The sequence below is a fragment of the Leucopleurus acutus genome (assembly GCF_964270905.1).
Source record: "Leucopleurus acutus genome assembly, chromosome: 14".
In the NCBI taxonomy this organism is placed as follows: domain Eukaryota; kingdom Metazoa; phylum Chordata; class Mammalia; order Artiodactyla; family Delphinidae; genus Leucopleurus; species Leucopleurus acutus.
Window position 1 is genome coordinate 67520514 of NC_139156.1, and position 18695 is coordinate 67539208.

Genomic DNA, 18695 nt, shown 5'->3' on the forward strand with positions numbered 1-18695 from the left:
TAAATGCACCACCATTCTATTCTCAATACTGGCTGTTACCAGTTTACATCCCAGCAGCAGCTAGAGGGCACAGAGTTCTCTAAAACCCTTTCAGCATTCACGTTTTGTAGACTATTTTGCTGATGATCATTCTGATGATGGTAAGGTGAACGTCTTTGTAGATTGCATTTGCCTGGCTTTATTTGTTCCTGATATTGAGCATTATTCCATGCATTTTTTTAAACCAAAAAAAAAAAAGAAAAGACAAAATGTGTGCAAAATATGCCTCTTGATATTGTCTTTTTGACATGTTGACATGTTTTGAATTTGCTGGTCGATTTACGACCCCAGGAATTTTTTGAGGCCCGGTGTCCTTTACAGTCCTGTGACCATTACCTCTTGGTTTAAAGCTGCTGGTGTGTGAAACAGCCACAAGGCGGCAGCATTTCTCCTTTACCAAATCTGGTTACCAGGGCAACAGAGCTTTAATGGAAAACCTGTTCTAGTTTGAAAATTAGAATGGAATGTGCCAGGAAAAAATCTTTTAAGCTTATGCCTCATTATTTCTTGTTCATATTTTTAATTTAATTTTTATGTTGTATCACAGCAAATTAGATTTTTTTTGTTGTTGTTCTAGGTGTGCAAGATGTGGTTCTTTCACACATATACATATGTGTATTCTTCTTCGGATCCTTGTCTCAGGTAGGTTATGACACAATGTTGAGTGGTCTTCTCTTGGTATTCCGTAGGTCTTTGGTGATTATATATTTCACATGTATTTGCATATCTCTGTTAATCCCAATATCATAATGTATCCAATCCTCACACCTTTCGATTTGGGGAACCATAAGTTTGTTTAATGAATCTGTGATTGCCTTTCTCTCTGGAAATATCTTCATTGGTATCAATTTTTAGGTAACACCTATAGGTGATATACGTTAGCTGTCTTTCAATTTCTCACTTACTACAAGTTGGCTGATTACCTCTAGACTCATCTATGGTGCTGCAAATGGCATTGTTTCATTTTTTCCCGAGCTAATATTCCATCTCTACATGTAGCAGTTCTTCTTTGTCCACCCATCTGTTGATGGACTTTTGGTTGCTTCCATGTCTTGGCTATTGTAATACTGCTGCAGTGCAGATTTGCCTGCCTGTGTTTTTCCAATTCTGTCTTAGTATGTTATAGGCCCAGGAGTGGGCCTGCTGGATCATGTAGTAGCTCAATGTTTACCTTTTAAAGGCACCTCCATTCTGTTCCTATTAGTGGCTGTTACCAGGTTACGTCCCAGTTCAAATTAAGGGTATGCATTTCTCCACAAACTCTTCAGCATTGATCTTTTGTGGTTTCTTTCCTTATGGTTATCCTGAATGGTGTGAGCTGATACCTCTGTGTGGTTGGATTTGCATGTGTCTCATAATCCCTTTAAATTGAGCTTTCAGGCATGTCCTTTTATTTTTCAAATGGCTATTACAGCTTAGTTTTTCACATGGTTTTCTTGAAATATGTACCACATCTTGAAATATATTGGCCTTTACCTACCTCAAGACATGATGAGGGCACATTTCCTTTACAGCCCTGAAGGACTTGTTCATATGAAGTGACAATTAGCATAGGTTTTAAAGCTGCTTTTGCAAGTAATGGCCAGGGACGGAACATTTCATAATTCTATGAAATGTAATTGAACACATAATATATAGTTTTTTCTTTTAAATTTCCATTGTTACGTTTTCAAAGTACAATTATAATTGAAGTTCTTTGTAACAAGAGAAATTTAAAAAGATTAAAGGAAAAGATAATATTTTACCACTTGCCATCCTTTACCGTTTACTGAAACGACTAGTGTAATGTGTAGATTTCTCATTTTATCCAGGAGTTCTATACATCTGGAATATCATATTTCACTGTAGAAAAACAGATTTACCTCTCAAACAATTTACAGGCTACATAACGGTCAATAGAACAAAAGTACCAACTATTTCAGATTTAGCTTTTTGAAGGACACTCAGTAACATTCTGTTTTATTTTCTTGTTCTGCTAATTTGTTTTGACACCAGAAAAGATTTTTAAAATACAACAAAAATAATAAAGCTTGGGGTAAGTATTAGGATTAGGGTACGGGTTAGGGTTATTGTACAGGTGAGAATTAGGGTACAGGAAAGGGTTAGGGCATAGGTTAGGATATGGGGTAGGGCACGGCTAGGTGTTAGGGTACGGGTTAGCATTAGGGTAAGTTTAAGTGTATGCGTTAGGGTTAGGGAACGGGTACACTTTAGGGTGAGCGTATGTGTTAGGGTATGGGTTAGGATGAGGGGACAGGTAGAGTTAACTTTGCCTAAACCTAACCCGTCCCCTAACCCTACCCTGTACACTAACACGTACGCTAAACCTGAACCGTTGTCGTACCATAACCTGTACCGTAAACCGTCCCCTAACCCTTACCTGAAGCATTACCCTAACCCGTACACTAACATTAAAGGATACCCTAACACGTAGGCTAACCCTAAACCATTGTCGTACCATAATTTGTACCCTAAACTGTCCCCGTTTCCTAACACTAAACCGTCCCTGTTCCCTAACACTAACACTAACCCTAAACCTTACCCAAAATCTTATTCTAACCGATCCCCTATTCCTAACCCGTATGCTAACAGTAACCCGTACCCTAACAGGTATGCTCACCCTAAACCGTTGTTGTACACTAACCTGTACCATAAACTGTCCCCGTCCCCTAACCCTTACCCAAAGCCTTACCCTAACCCATCCCCTAATGCTAACCCGTACGCTAACACTATCCCGTACCCTAACATGTACGCTAACCCTAAACCGTTGTCGTAACCTAACCTGTACCCTGAAACGTCCCTGTCCCCGTCCCCTAACCCTAACCCTAATACTAACCCTAACCCTTACCCGAAGCCTCACCCTAACCGTCCCCTAATCCTAACCCATACGCTGACACTAACCGGTGCCCTAACACGTACGCTCACCCTAAACCGTTGTCGTACCCTAACCTGTCCCCTAAACCGTCCCCATCCCCTAACCCTAACCCTAACCCTAACCCTAACCCTTACCAGAAGCCTTACCCTAACCCGTGCCCTAATCCTAACCCGTACGCTAACACTAACCCGTGCCCTCACACGTACGCTCAACCTAAACCGTTGTACCCTAACCTGTCCCCTAAACTGTCCCCGTCACCGTCCCCTAACCCTAACCCTAACCCTTAACCGAAGCCTTACCCTAACCTATCCCCTAATCCTAACCCGTACGCTAACACTAACCCATGCCCTCACACGTACGCTCACCCTAAACGGTTGTCGTACCCTAACCTGTCCCCTAAACCGTCCCCGTCCCCTAAACCTAACCCTAACCCTAACCCTTACCCGAAGCCTTACCCTAACCCGTCCCCTAATCCTAACCCGTACGCTAACACTAACCCGTGCCCTCACACGTACGCTCACCCTAAACCGTTGTCGTACCCTAACCTGTCCCGTAAACTGTCCCCGTCCCGTAACCCTAACTCTAACCCTAACCCTAACCCTAACCGTTACCTGAAGCCTTACCCTAACCCGTCCCCTATTCCTAACCCATACGCTAACACTAAACCATACCCTAACACGTATGCTCACCCTAAACAATTGTCATAACCTAACCTGTATCCTAAATCGTCCCCATCCCCTAAGCCTAACCCTAGCCCTAACCCTAACTGTAACTCTTACCCAAGCCTTACCCTAACCCATCCTCTAATCCTAACCCGTACGCTAACACTAACACGTACCCTAACACGTACGTTCACCCTAAACCGTTGTCGTACCCTCACCTTTGCCCTAAACCGTCCCCGTTCCCTAACCCTAACCCTAGCCCTAACCCTAACCCTACCCCTTACCCAAGCCTTACCCTAACCCATCCTCTAATCCTAACCCGTACGCTAACACTAACCCGTACCCTAACACGTACGCTCACCCTAAACCGTTGTCATACCCTAACCTGAATCCTAAACTATCCCCGTCCCCTAACCCTAACCCTAGCCGTAACCCTAACCCTAACCATTACCCAAAGCCTTACCCTATCCTGTCCCCTAATCCTAACCCAGATGCTAACAATAAACAATACCCTAACTTGTACGCTCACCCTAAACCATTCTCATACACTAACCTGTACCCTACACCATCCCTGTCCCCTAACTCTAACTCAAGCCCTAACCCTAATCCTAACCCTTACCCGAAGCCTTACCCTAACCCGTCCCCTAATCCTAACCCATACGCTAACACTAAACCATACCCTAACATGTACGCTGACCCTAAACCATTGTCATACCCTAACCTGTACCCTAAACCGTCCCAATCCCCTAACCCTAACCCTAGCCCTAACCCTAACCCTAACCCTTACCCGAAGCCTTACCCTAAGCCATCCCCAAATCCGAACCCGTACGCTAACACTAACCCATACCATAACACGTACGCTCACCCTAAACCGTTGTCGTACCCTAACCTGTCCCCTAAACCGTCCCCGTCCCCGTCCCCTAACCCTAACCCTAACCCTTACCCTTACCCGAAGCCTTACCCTCACCCGTCCCCTAATCCTAACCCGTACGCTAACACTAACCCGTGCCCTCACACGTACGCTCACCTTAAACTGTTGTCATAACCTAACCTGTCCCCTAAACTGTCCCCGTCCCCTAAACCTAACCCTAACCATTACCCGAAGCCTTACCCTAACCCGTCCCCTAATCCTAACCCATACGCTAACACTAAACCATACCCTAACACGTACGCTCACCCTAAACCATTGTCATACCCTAACCTGTACTCTAAACCGTCCCTATCCCCTAACCCTAACCCTAGCCCTAACCCTAACCCTAACCCTTACCCAACGCCTTACCCTAAACCGTCCCCTTATCCTAACCCGTATGCTAACACCTATCTGTACCCTAACACGTACGCTCAACGTAAACCGTTGTCGTACCCTCACCTTTGCCCTACACCGTCCCCGTTCCCTAACCCTAACCCTAGCTCTAACCATAACCCTAACCCTTACCCGAAGCCTTACCCTAAGCCATCCCAAAATCCTAACCCGTACGCTAACACTAACCCATACCCTAACACGTACACTCACCCTAAACCGTTGTCGTACCCTAACCTGTATCCTAAACTGTCCCTGTCCCCTAACCCTAGCACTAACCCTAACCCTAACCCTTACCCGAAGTCTTACCCTAACCCGTCCCCTAATCCAAACCCATATGCTAACACTGAACCATACCCTATCATGTACGCTGACCCTAAACCATTGGCATACCCTAACCTGTACGCTAAACCGTCCCAATCCCCTAACCCTAACCCTAGCCCTAACCCTAACCCTAACCCTTACCTGAAGCCTTACCCTAAGCCATCCCCAAATCCTAACCCGTACGGTAACACTAACCCATACCCTAACACATGCGCTCACACTAAACTGTTGTCGTACCCTAACCTGTATCCTAAACTCACCGCGTCCCCTAAACCTAACCCTAGCCCTGACCCTAACCCTAACCATTACCCGAAGCCTTACCCTAACTCGTCCCCTAATCCTAACCCATACGCTAACACTATACCATACCCTAACACGTACGCTCACCCTAAACCATTATCATACCCTAACCTGTACCCTAAACTATCCCCGTCCCCTAACCCTAACCCTAGCCCTAACCCTAACCATAACCATAACCCGAAGCCTTACCCTATCCCGTCCCCTAATTATAACCCATATGCTAACAATAAACAATACCTTAACTTGTACACTCACCCTAAACCATTGTCATACACTAACCTGTACCCTACACCATCCCCGTCCCCTAACCCTAACCCTAGCCCTAACCCTTACCCTAAACCTTACCCAAAGCCTTACCGTAAACCGTCCCCTGATCCTAACCCGTATGCTAAAACCTATCTGTACCCTAACATGTACGCTCACCCTAAACCGTTTTCATACCCTCACTTCTGACCTAAACCGTCCCAGTCCCCTAACCCTAAACCTAGCCCAAACCCTAACCCTAGCCCTTACCTGAAGCCCTACCCTCACCCGTCCCCTAATCCTAACCCGTACGCTAACACTATCCAGTTCCCTCACACATACGCTCACCCTAAACCGTTGTCGTACTCTCACCCAGACCCTAAACCGTCCCCTAACCCTAACCCTAGGCCGAACCCTACCCTAACCCTTACCCGAAGCCTTACCCACACCCGTCCCCTAAGCCTAACCCGTACGCTATCACTAACCCGTGCCCTCACACGTACACTCACTCTAAACCGTTGTCGTACACTCACCCGGACCCTAAACCGTCCCCGTCCCCTAACACTAACCCTAGCCTGAACCGTAACCCTAACACTTACACGAAGCCTTACCCTCACCCGTCCCCTAATCCTAACCCATTAACTAACACTAACCCGTGCCCTCACACATACGCAAACCCTAAAGCGTTGTCGTACCCTCACCCGGACCCTAAACCGTCCCCATCCCCTAACCCTAACCCTAGCCCGAACCCTAACCCTATCCCTTACCCGAAGCCTTACCCTCACCCGTCCCATAATCCTAACCCATTAACTAACACTAACCCGTGCCCTCACACATACGCTCACCCTAAACCGTTTTCGTATCCTCACCCGGACCCTAAAACGTCGCCGTCCCCTAACCCTAACCCTAGCCCGAACCCTAACAATAACACTTACCCGAAGGCTTACCCTCACCCATCCCCTAATCCTAACCCGTCGCTAACACTAACTCGTGCCCTCACACGTACGCTCACCCTTAACCGTTGTCGTACCCTCACCCGGACCCTAAACCGTCCCCGTCCCCTAAATCTAACCCTAGCCCGAACCCTAACCCTAACCCTACCCAAGCATTACCCTAATACGTCCCGTATCCTAACCCGTACGCTAGCACTAACCCGTGCCCTCACACATACACTCACCCTAAACCGTTGTCGTACCCTCACCCGGACCCTAAACTGTCCCCATCCCCTAACCCTAACCCTAGCCCGAACCCTAACCCTAACCTGAAGCCTTACCCTCACGCGTCCCCTAATCCTAACCCGTACGCTAACACTAACCCGTTGCCTGACACGTATGCTCACCCTAAACTGTTGACATACCCTCACCCAGACCCTAAACCGTCCCCATCCCCTATCTCTAACCCTAAACCGAACCCTAACCCCTACCCGAAGCCTTACACTCACCCGTCCCCTAATCCTAACCCGTACGCTAACACTAACCCGTGCCCTCACATGTACACTAACCCTAAACCGTTGCTGTGCCCTAACCTGTACCCTAAACCGTCACCGTCCCGTAACCCTAACCCTAGCTTGAATCCTAACCCTAACCCTTACCCGAAGCCTTACCCTCACCCGTCCCCTAATCCTAACCTGTACGGTAACACTAACCTGTGCCCTCACACGTACGCTCACGCTGAACCGTTGTCGTACCCTCACTCGGACCCTAAACCGTCCCCGTCCCCTAACCCTAACCCTAGCCCGAACCCTAACCCTAACCCTTACCCGAAGCCTTACCCTCACCCATCCCCTAATACTAACCCGTACGCTAACACTAACCCGTGCCCTCACACGAACGCTCACCCTAAACCGTTGTCGTACCCTCACCCGGACCCTAAACAGTCCCCGTCCCCTAACCCTAACCCTAGCCCAAACCATAACCCTAACCCTTAACCGAAGCCTTACCCTCACCCGTCCCCTAATCCTAACCCGTACGCTAACACTAACCCGTACCCTCACACGTACACTCACCCTAAACCGTTGCTGTGCCCTAGCCTGTACTCTAAACCGTCCACGTCCCCTAACCCTAGCCCGAATCGTAACCCTAACACTTACCCGAAGCCTTACCCTCACCCGTCCCCTAATCCTAACCCGTACGCTAACACTAACCCATTCCCTCATACGTACGCTCACCCTAAGCCATTGTCGTACCCTCACCTGGACCCTAAACCGTCCCCGTCCCCTAACCTAACCATAGCCCGAACACTAACCCTAACCCTTACCCGAAGCCTTACACTCACCCGTCCCCTAATCCTAACCCGTACGCTAACACTAACCCGTGCCCTCACACGTACGCTCACCCTAAACCGTTGTCGTACTCTCACCCGGACCCTAAACCGTCCACTTCCCTAACCCTAACCCTAGACCGAACCCTAGCCCTAACCCTTACCCGAAGCCTTACCTTCTCCCGTCCCCTAATCCTAACCCGTATGCTAACACTAACCCGTGCCTTCACACATACGCTCACCCTAAAGAGTTGTCGTACTCTCACGCAGACCCTAAACCGTCCACTAACCCTAACCCTAGCCCGAACCCTACCCTAACCCTTACCCGAAGCCTTACCCACACCCGTCCCCTAAGCCTAAACCGTACGGTATCACTAACCCGTGCCCTCACACGTACACTCTAAACCGTTGTCGTACACTCACCCGGACCCTAAACCGTCCCCGTCCCCTAACCCTAACCCTAGCCCGAACCCTAACCCTAACCCTTACCCGAAGCCTTACCCTCACCCATCCCCTAATCCTAACCCATACGCTAACACTAACCCGTGCCCTCACATGTACGCTCACCCTAAAACGTTGTCATACCCTCACCCGGACCCTAAACCGTCCCCGTCCCTAACCCTAACCCTAGCCCGAACCCTATCTGTAACCCTTACCCGAAGCCTTACCCTCACCCGTTCCCTAATCGTAAGCCGTATGTTAACACTAACCCATGCCCTCACATGTACGCTCACCCTAAACCGTTGTTGGACCCTCACCCAGACCCTAAACCGTCCCCGTCCCCTAACACTAACCCTAGCCTGAACCGTAACCCTAACCCTTACCCAAAGCCTTACCCTCACCCGTCCCCTAATCCTAACCTGTACGCTAACACAGACCCGTGCCCTCACACGTACGCTCACCCTAAACCGTTGTCGTACCCTCACCCCGACCCTAAACCGTCCCCGTCCCCTAACCCTAACCCTAGACCGAACCCTAACCCTAACACTTACCCGAAGCCTTACCCCCACCCGTCTCCTAATCCTAAACCGTACGCTAACACTAACCCGTGCCCTCACACGTACGCTCACCCTAAACCGTTGTCGTACACTCACCCGGACCCTAAACCGTCCCCATCTCCTAACCCTAACCCTAGCCCGAACCGTAACGCTAAACCTTACCCGAAGCCTTACCCTCACCCGTCCCCTAATCCTAAACCGAACGCTAACACTAACCCGTGCCCTCACATGTACGCTCAGCCTAAACCGTTGTCGTACCCTCACCCAGACTCTAAACCATCCCCGTCTCCGATCCCTAACCGTAGCTCGAATCCTAACCCTAACCCGAAGCCTTACCCTAACCCGTCCCCTAATCCTAACCCATATGCTAACACTAACCCGTGCCCTCACACCTACGCTCACCGTAAACCGTTGTCGTACCCTCACCCGGACCCTAAACCGTCCCCGTCCCTAACCCTAACCCTAGCCCGAACCCTAACCCTAACCATTACCTGAAGCCTTACCCTCACCCGTTCCCTAATCCTAACCTATACGCTAACACTAACCCATGCCCTCACATGTACGCTCACCCTAAACCATTGTCGGACCCTCACCCGGACCCTAAACCGTCCCCGTCCCGTAACCCTAACCCTAGACCGAACCCTAAACCTAACCCTTACCCAAAGCCTTACCCTCACCCGTCCCCTAATCCTAACCCGAATGCTAACACTAACCCGTGCCCTCACAGGTACGCTCACCCTAAACCGTTGTCGTACCCTCACCCGGTCCCTAAACTGTCCCCATCCCCTAACATAACCATACCCCGAACACTAACCCTTACCCTTACCCGAAGCCTTACCCTCACCAGTCCCCTAGTCCTAACCCGTACGCTAACACTAACCCGTGCCCTCACACGTACGCTCACCCTAAACCGTTGTCGTACCCTCACCCGGACCCTAAACGTCCCCGTCCCCTAAGCGTAACCCTAGCCTGAACCCTAACCCTAACCCTTACCCGAAGCCTTACTCTCACCCATCCCCTAATTCTAACGCGTACACTAACACTAATCCATGCCCTCACATGTACGCTCACCCTAAATCGTTGCCGTGCCCTAACCTGTACCCTAACCTGTCCCCATACCGTAACCCGAACCCTAGCCCGAACCCTATCCCTAACCCTTACCGAAGCCTTACCCTCACCCGTCCCCTAATCCTAAACCGAACGCTAACACTAACCCGTGCCCTCACATGTACGCTCAGCCTAAACCGTTGTCGTACCCTCACCCGGACTCTAAACCGTCCCGTCTCCTATACCTAACCGTAGCCCGAATCCTAAACCTAACACTAACCCTTACCCGAAGCCTTACCCTCACCCGTCCCCTAATCCTAACCCGTATGCTAACATTAACCCATGCTCTCACATGTATGCTCACCCTAAACCGTTGTCGTACCCTCACCGGGACCCTAAACCGTCCCTGTCCCCTAACGCTAACCCTAGCCCGAACCCTAACCCTAACCCTTACCCGAAGCCTTACCCTCACCCGTCCCCTAATCCTAACCGGTACGCTAACACTAACCCGTGCCCGCATGTACGCTTACCCTAAACCGTTGTCGTACCCTGACACGGACTCTAAACTGTCCCCGTCGCCTAACCCTAACCCTAGCCCGAACCCTAAGCCTAACCCTTACCCGAAGCCTTACCTAACCCATCCCCTAATCCTAACCCGTACGCTAACACTAACCTATGCTCTCACACGTACGCTCACTCTAAACCATTGTCGTACCCACACCCGGACCCTAAACAGTCCTCGTGCCCTAACCCTAACCCTAGCCCGAACCCTAACACTAACACTTACCCGAAGCCTTACCTAACCCGTCCCCTAATCCTAACCCATACGCTTACACTAACCCGTACCCTTACACGTACGCTCACCCTAAACAATTGCTGTGTCCTAACCTGTACCTTAAACCGTCCCAGTCCCCTAACCCTAACCCTAACCCTAGCCCGAGCCCTAACCCTAACCCTTACCCGAAGCCTTACCCTCAGCCGTCCCCTCATCCTAACCCGTAGGCTAACACTAACCCGTGCCCTCACACGTACGCTCACCCTGAACCGTTGTCATACCGTCACCCGGAACCTAAACCCTGCCCGTCCCCTAACCCTAACCCTAGCCCGAACCCTAACCCTAACCCTTACATGAAGCCTTAACCTCACCCGTCCCCTAATTCTAACCCGTATGCTAACACTAACCCGTGCCCTCACACGTACACTAAACCAAAACCGTTGTCATACCCTCACCCGGACCCTAAACCGTGCCCGTCCCCTAACCCTAACCCTAGCCCGAACCCTAAACCTAACCCTAACCCGAAGCCTTACCCTCACCCGTCCCCAATCCTAACCCGTACGCTAACACTAACCCGTGCCCTCACACGTACCTTCACCCTAAACTGTTGTCGTACCCTCACCCGGACCCTAAACCGTCCCCGTCCACTAACCCTAATCCTAGTCCGAACCATAACCCTAACCCTTACCCGAAGCCTTACCCTCACCCGTCCCATAATCATAACCCGTACGCTAACACTAACCCGTGCCCTCACACATACGCTCACCCTAAACCGTTGCTGTGCTCTAACCTGTACCCTAAACCGTCCCCGTCCCGTAACCTTAACCCTAGCCCGACTCCTAACCCTAACCCTTCCCCGAAGCCTTACCCTCACCCGTCCCCTAATCCTAACCTGTACGCTAACACTAACCTGTGCCCTCACACGTACGCTCACCCTAAACCGTTGTCGTACCCTCACCCGGACCCTAAACCGTGCCCGTCTCCTAACCCTAACCCTAGCCGAAACCCTAACCCTAACCCTTACCCGAAGCCTTACTCTCACCCGTCCCCGAATGGTAACCCGTATGCTGACACTAACCCGTGCCGTCACACGTATGCTCACCCTAAACCGTTGTTGTAACCTCACCCGGACCGTAAACCTTCCCCGTACCCTAACCCTAACCCTAGCCCGAACCCTAACCCTAACACTTACCCGAAGCCTTACCCTCACCCGTCCCCTAATTCAAAACTGTACGCTATCACTAACCCGTGCCCTCACACGTACACTCTAAACCGTTGTACACTCACCCGGACCCTAAACCGTCCCCGTCCCCTAACCCTAACCCTAGCCCGAACCCTAACCCTAACCCTTACCCGAAGCCTTACCCTCACCCATCCCCTAATCCTAACCCATACGCTAACACTAACCCGTGCCCTCACATGTACGCTCACCCTAAACCGTTGTCATACCCTCACCCGGACCCTAAACCGTCCCCGTCCCTAACCCTAACCCTAGCCCGAACCCTATCTCTAACCCTTACCTGAAGCCTTACCCTCACCCGTTCCCTAATCCTAACCCGTACGCTAACACTAACCCTTGCCCTCACACGTACGCTCACCCTGAACCGTTGTCGTACCCTCATCCGGAGCCTAAACCGTCCCCGACCCCTAAGCCTAACCCTAGCCCGAACCGTAACCCTAACACTTACCCGAAGCCTTACCCTCACCCGTCCCCTAATCCTAACCGGTACGCTAACACTAACCCGTGCACACACGTACGCTCACCCTAAACCGTTGTCGAACCCTGACACGGACCCTAAACTGTCCCCGTCCCCTAACCCTAACCCTAGCCCGAACCCTAACCCTAACCCTTACCCGTAGCCTTACCTAAACCGTCCCCTAATTCTAACCCGTACGCTAACACTAACCTATGCTCTCACTCGTACGTTCACTCTAAACCATTGGCGTACCCTCACCCGGACCCTAAACAGTCCCCGTGCCCTAACCCTAACCCTAGCCCGAACCCTAACACTAACCCTTACCTGAAGCCTTAACTAACCCGTCCCCTAATCCTAACCCATACGCTTACACTAACCTGTACCCTCACACGTACGCTCACCCTAAACCATTGCTGTGTCCTAACCTGTACCCTAAACCGTCCCAGTCCCCAAACCCTAACCATAACCCTAGCCCGAGCCCTAACCTTAACCCTTACCCGAAGCCTTACCCTCACCCGTCCCCTAATTCTAACCTGTACGCTAAAACTAACCCGTGCCCTCACACGTACGCTCACTCTAAACCGTTGTCGTACCCTCACCCGGACCTTAAACCGTCCCCATCCCCTAACCCTAACCCTCGCCCGAAACCCTAACCCTAACCCTTACCCGAAGCCTTACCCTCACCCGGCCCCTAAGCCTGACCCGTACGCTAACACTAATTCGTGCCCTCACACGTACGCTCACCCTAAACCGTTGTCGTACCCTCACCCGGATCCTAAAATGTCCCCGTCCCCTAACCCTAACCCTAGCCGAACCCTAACCTTAACCCTTACCCGAAGCCTTACCCTCACCCATCCCCTAATCCTAACCCGTACGCTAAAACTAACCCGTGCCCTCATACGTACGCTCACCCTAAACCGTTGTCGTACCCTCACCCGGACCTAAACCATCCCCGTCCCTAACCCTAACCCTAGCCCGAACCCTAACCCTTACCCTTACCCGAAGCCTTACCCTCACCCGTTACCTAATCCTAACCCGTACGCTAACACTAACACATGCCCTCACATGTACGCTCACCCTAAATCATTGTCGGACCCTCACCCGGACCCTAAACTGTCCCCGTCCCCTAACCTTAACCCTAGCCCGAACCCTAAACCTAACCCTTACCCGAAGCCTTACTTTCTCCCGTCCCCTAATCCTAACCCGTATGCTAACACTAACCCGTGCCCTCACACATACGCTCACCCTAAACTGTTGTCGTACTCTCACCCAAACCCTAAACCGTCCCCTAACCCTAGCCCGAACCCTCCCCTAACCCTTACCTGAAGCCTTACCCACACCCGTCCCCTAAGCCTAACCCGTACGCTATCACTAACCCGTGCCCTCACACGTACACTCACTCTAAACCGTTGTTGTACACTTACCCGGACCCTAAACTATCCCCGTCCCCTAACCCTAACCCTAGCCCGAACCCTAACCCTAACCCTTACCCGAAGCCTTACCCTCACCCATCCCCTAATCCTAACCCATACGCTAACACTAACCCGTGCCCTCAAATGTACGCTCACCCTAAACCCTTGTCATACCATCATCCGGACCCTAAAACGTCCCCGTCCCTAACCCTAACCCTAGCCCGAACCCTATCTCTAACCCTTACCCGAAGCCTTACCCTCACCCGTTCCCTAATCCTAACCCGTATGTTAACACTAACCCATGCCCTCACATATACGCTCACCCTAAACCGTTGTCGGACCCTCACCCAGACCCTAAACCGTCCCCGTCCCCTAACACTAACCCTAGCCTGAACCGTAACACTAACCCTTACCCGAAGCCTTACCCTCACCCGTCCCCTAATCCTAACCTATACGCTAACACAGACCCGTGCCCTCACACGTACGCTCACCCTAAACCGTTGTCGTACCCTCACCCCGACCCTAAACCGTCCCCGTCTCCTAACCCTAACCCTAGACCGAACCCTGACCCTAACACTTACCCGAAGCCTTACCGCCACCTGTCTCCTAATCCTAACCCGTAGGCTAACACTAACCCGTGCCCTCACACGTACGCTGAACCTAAACCGTTGTCGTACCCTCACCCGGACCCTAAACCGTCCCCATCCCCTAACCCTAACCCTAGCCCGAACCCTAACGCTAACACTTACCCGAAGCCTTACCCTCACCCGTCCCCTAATTCAAAACTGTACGCTAACACTGACCCATGCCCTCACACGTACGCTCACCCTAAACCGTTGTCGTACCCTCACCCGGACCCTAAACAGTCCCCGTCCCCTAACCCTAACCCTAGCCCAAACCATAACCCTAACCCTTAACCGAAGCCTTACCCTCACCCGTCCCCTAATCCTAACCCGTACGCTAACACTAACCCGTACCCTCACACGTACACTCACCCTAAACCGTTGCTGTGCCCTAGCCTGTACTCTAAACCGTCCACGTCCCCTAACCCTAGCCCGAATCGTAACCCTAACACTTACCCGAAGCCTTACCCTCACCCGTCCCCTAATCCTAACCCGTACGCTAACACTAACCCATTCCCTCATACGTACGCTCACCCTAAGCCATTGTCGTACCCTCACCTGGACCCTAAACCGTCCCCGTCCCCTAACCTAACCATAGCCCGAACACTAACCCTAACCCTTACCCGAAGCCTTACACTCACCCGTCCCCTAATCCTAACCCGTACGCTAACACTAACCCGTGCCCTCACACGTACGCTCACCCTAAACCGTTGTCGTACTCTCACCCGGACCCTAAACCGTCCACTTCCCTAACCCTAACCCTAGACCGAACCCTAACCCTAACCCTTACCCGAAGCCTTACCTTCTCCCGTCCCCTAATCCTAACCCGTATGCTAACACTAACCCGTGCCTTCACACATACGCTCACCCTAAAGAGTTGTCGTACTCTCACGCAGACCCTAAACCGTCCACTAACCCTAACCCTAGCCCGAACCCTACCCTAACCCTTACCCGAAGCCTTACCCACACCCGTCCCCTAAGCCTAAACCGTACGGTATCACTAACCCGTGCCCTCACACGTACACTCTAAACCGTTGTCGTACACTCACCCGGACCCTAAACCGTCCCCGTCCCCTAACCCTAACCCTAGCCCGAACCCTAACCCTAACCCTTACCCGAAGCCTTACCCTCACCCATCCCCTAATCCTAACCCATACGCTAACACTAACCCGTGCCCTCACATGTACGCTCACCCTAAAACGTTGTCATACCCTCACCCGGACCCTAAACCGTCCCCGTCCCTAACCCTAACCCTAGCCCGAACCCTATCTGTAACCCTTACCCGAAGCCTTACCCTCACCCGTTCCCTAATCGTAAGCCGTATGTTAACACTAACCCATGCCCTCACATGTACGCTCACCCTAAACCGTTGTTGGACCCTCACCCAGACCCTAAACCGTCCCCGTCCCCTAACACTAACCCTAGCCTGAACCGTAACCCTAACCCTTACCCAAAGCCTTACCCTCACCCGTCCCCTAATCCTAACCTGTACGCTAACACAGACCCGTGCCCTCACACGTACGCTCACCCTAAACCGTTGTCGTACCCTCACCCCGACCCTAAACCGTCCCCGTCCCCTAACCCTAACCCTAGACCGAACCCTAACCCTAACACTTACCCGAAGCCTTACCCCCACCCGTCTCCTAATCCTAAACCGTACGCTAACACTAACCCGTGCCCTCACACGTACGCTCACCCTAAACCGTTGTCGTACACTCACCCGGACCCTAAACCGTCCCCATCTCCTAACCCTAACCCTAGCCCGAACCGTAACGCTAAACCTTACCCGAAGCCTTACCCTCACCCGTCCCCTAATCCTAAACCGAACGCTAACACTAACCCGTGCCCTCACATGTACGCTCAGCCTAAACCGTTGTCGTACCCTCACCCAGACTCTAAACCATCCCCGTCTCCGATCCCTAACCGTAGCTCGAATCCTAACCCTAACCCGAAGCCTTACCCTAACCCGTCCCCTAATCCTAACCCATATGCTAACACTAACCCGTGCCCTCACACCTACGCTCACCGTAAACCGTTGTCGTACCCTCACCCGGACCCTAAACCGTCCCCGTCCCTAACCCTAACCCTAGCCCGAACCCTAACCCTAACCATTACCTGAAGCCTTACCCTCACCCGTTCCCTAATCCTAACCTATACGCTAACACTAACCCATGCCCTCACATGTACGCTCACCCTAAACCATTGTCGGACCCTCACCCGGACCCTAAACCGTCCCCGTTCCGTAACCCTAACCCTAGACCGAACCCTAAACCTAACCCTTACCCAAAGCCTTACCCTCACCCGTCCCCTAATCCTAACCCGAATGCTAACACTAACCCGTGCCCTCACAGGTACGCTCACCCTAAACCGTTGTCGTACCCTCACCCGGACCCTAAACTGTCCCCATCCCCTAACATAACCATACCCCGAACACTAACCCTTACCCTTACCCGAAGCCTTACCCTCACCAGTCCCCTAGTCCTAACCCGTACGCTAACACTAACCCGTGCCCTCACACGTACGCTCACCCTAAACCGTTGTCGTACCCTCACCCGGACCCTAAACGTCCCCGTCCCCTAAGCGTAACCCTAGCCTGAACCCTAACCCTAACCCTTACCCGAAGCCTTACTCTCACCCATCCCCTAATTCTAACGTGTACACTAACACTAATCCATGCCCTCACATGTACGCTCACCCTAAATCGTTGCCGTGCCCTAACCTGTACCCTAACCTGTCCCCATACCGTAACCCGAACCCTAGCCCGAACCCTATCCCTAACCCTTACCGAAGCCTTACCCTCACCCGTCCCCTAATCCTAAACCGAACGCTAACACTAACCCGTGCCCTCACATGTACGCTCAGCCTAAACCGTTGTCGTACCCTCACCCGGACTCTAAACCGTCCCGTCTCCTATACCTAACCGTAGCCCGAATCCTAAACCTAACACTAACCCTTACCCGAAGCCTTACCCTCACCCGTCCCCTAATCCTAACCCGTATGCTAACATTAACCCATGCTCTCACATGTATGCTCACCCTAAACCGTTGTCGTACCCTCACCGGGACCCTAAACCGTCCCTGTCCCCTAACGCTAACCCTAGCCCGAACCCTAACCCTAACCCTTACCCGAAGCCTTACCCTCACCCGTCCCCTAATCCTAACCGGTACGCTAACACTAACCCGTGCCCGCATGTACGCTTACCCTAAACCGTTGTCGTACCCTGACACGGACTCTAAACTGTCCCCGTCGCCTAACCCTAACCCTAGCCCGAACCCTAAGCCTAACCCTTACCCGAAGCCTTACCTAACCCATCCCCTAATCCTAACCCGTACGCTAACACTAACCTATGCTCTCACACGTACGCTCACTCTAAACCATTGTCGTACCCACACCCGGACCCTAAACAGTCCTCGTGCCCTAACCCTAACCCTAGCCCGAACCCTAACACTAACACTTACCCGAAGCCTTACCTAACCCGTCCCCTAATCCTAACCCATACGCTTACACTAACCCGTACCCTTACACGTACGCTCACCCTAAACAATTGCTGTGTCCTAACCTGTACCTTAAACCGTCCCAGTCCCCTAACCCTAACCCTAACCCTAGCCCGAGCCCTAACCCTAACCCTTACCCGAAACCTTACCCTCAGCCGTCCCCTCATCCTAACCCGTAGGCTAACACTAACCCGTGCCCTCACACGTACGCTCACCCTGAACCGTTGTCATACCGTCACCCGGAACCTAAACCCTGCCCGTCCCCTAACCCTAACCCTAGCCCGAACCCTAACCCTAACCCTTACATGAAGCCTTAACCTCACCCGTCCCCTAATTCTAACCCGTATGCTAACACTAACCCGTGCCCTCACACGTACACTAAACCAAAACCGTTGTCATACCCTCACCCGGACCCTAAACCGTGCCCGTCCCCTAACCCTAACCCTAGCCCGAACCCTAAACCTAACCCTAACCCGAAGCCTTACCCTCACCCGTCCCCAATCCTAACCCGTACGCTAACACTAACCCGTGCCCTCACACGTACCTTCACCCTAAACTGTTGTCGTACCCTCACCCGGACCCTAAACCGTCCCCGTCCACTAACCCTAATCCTAGTCCGAACCATAACCCTAACCCTTACCCGAAGC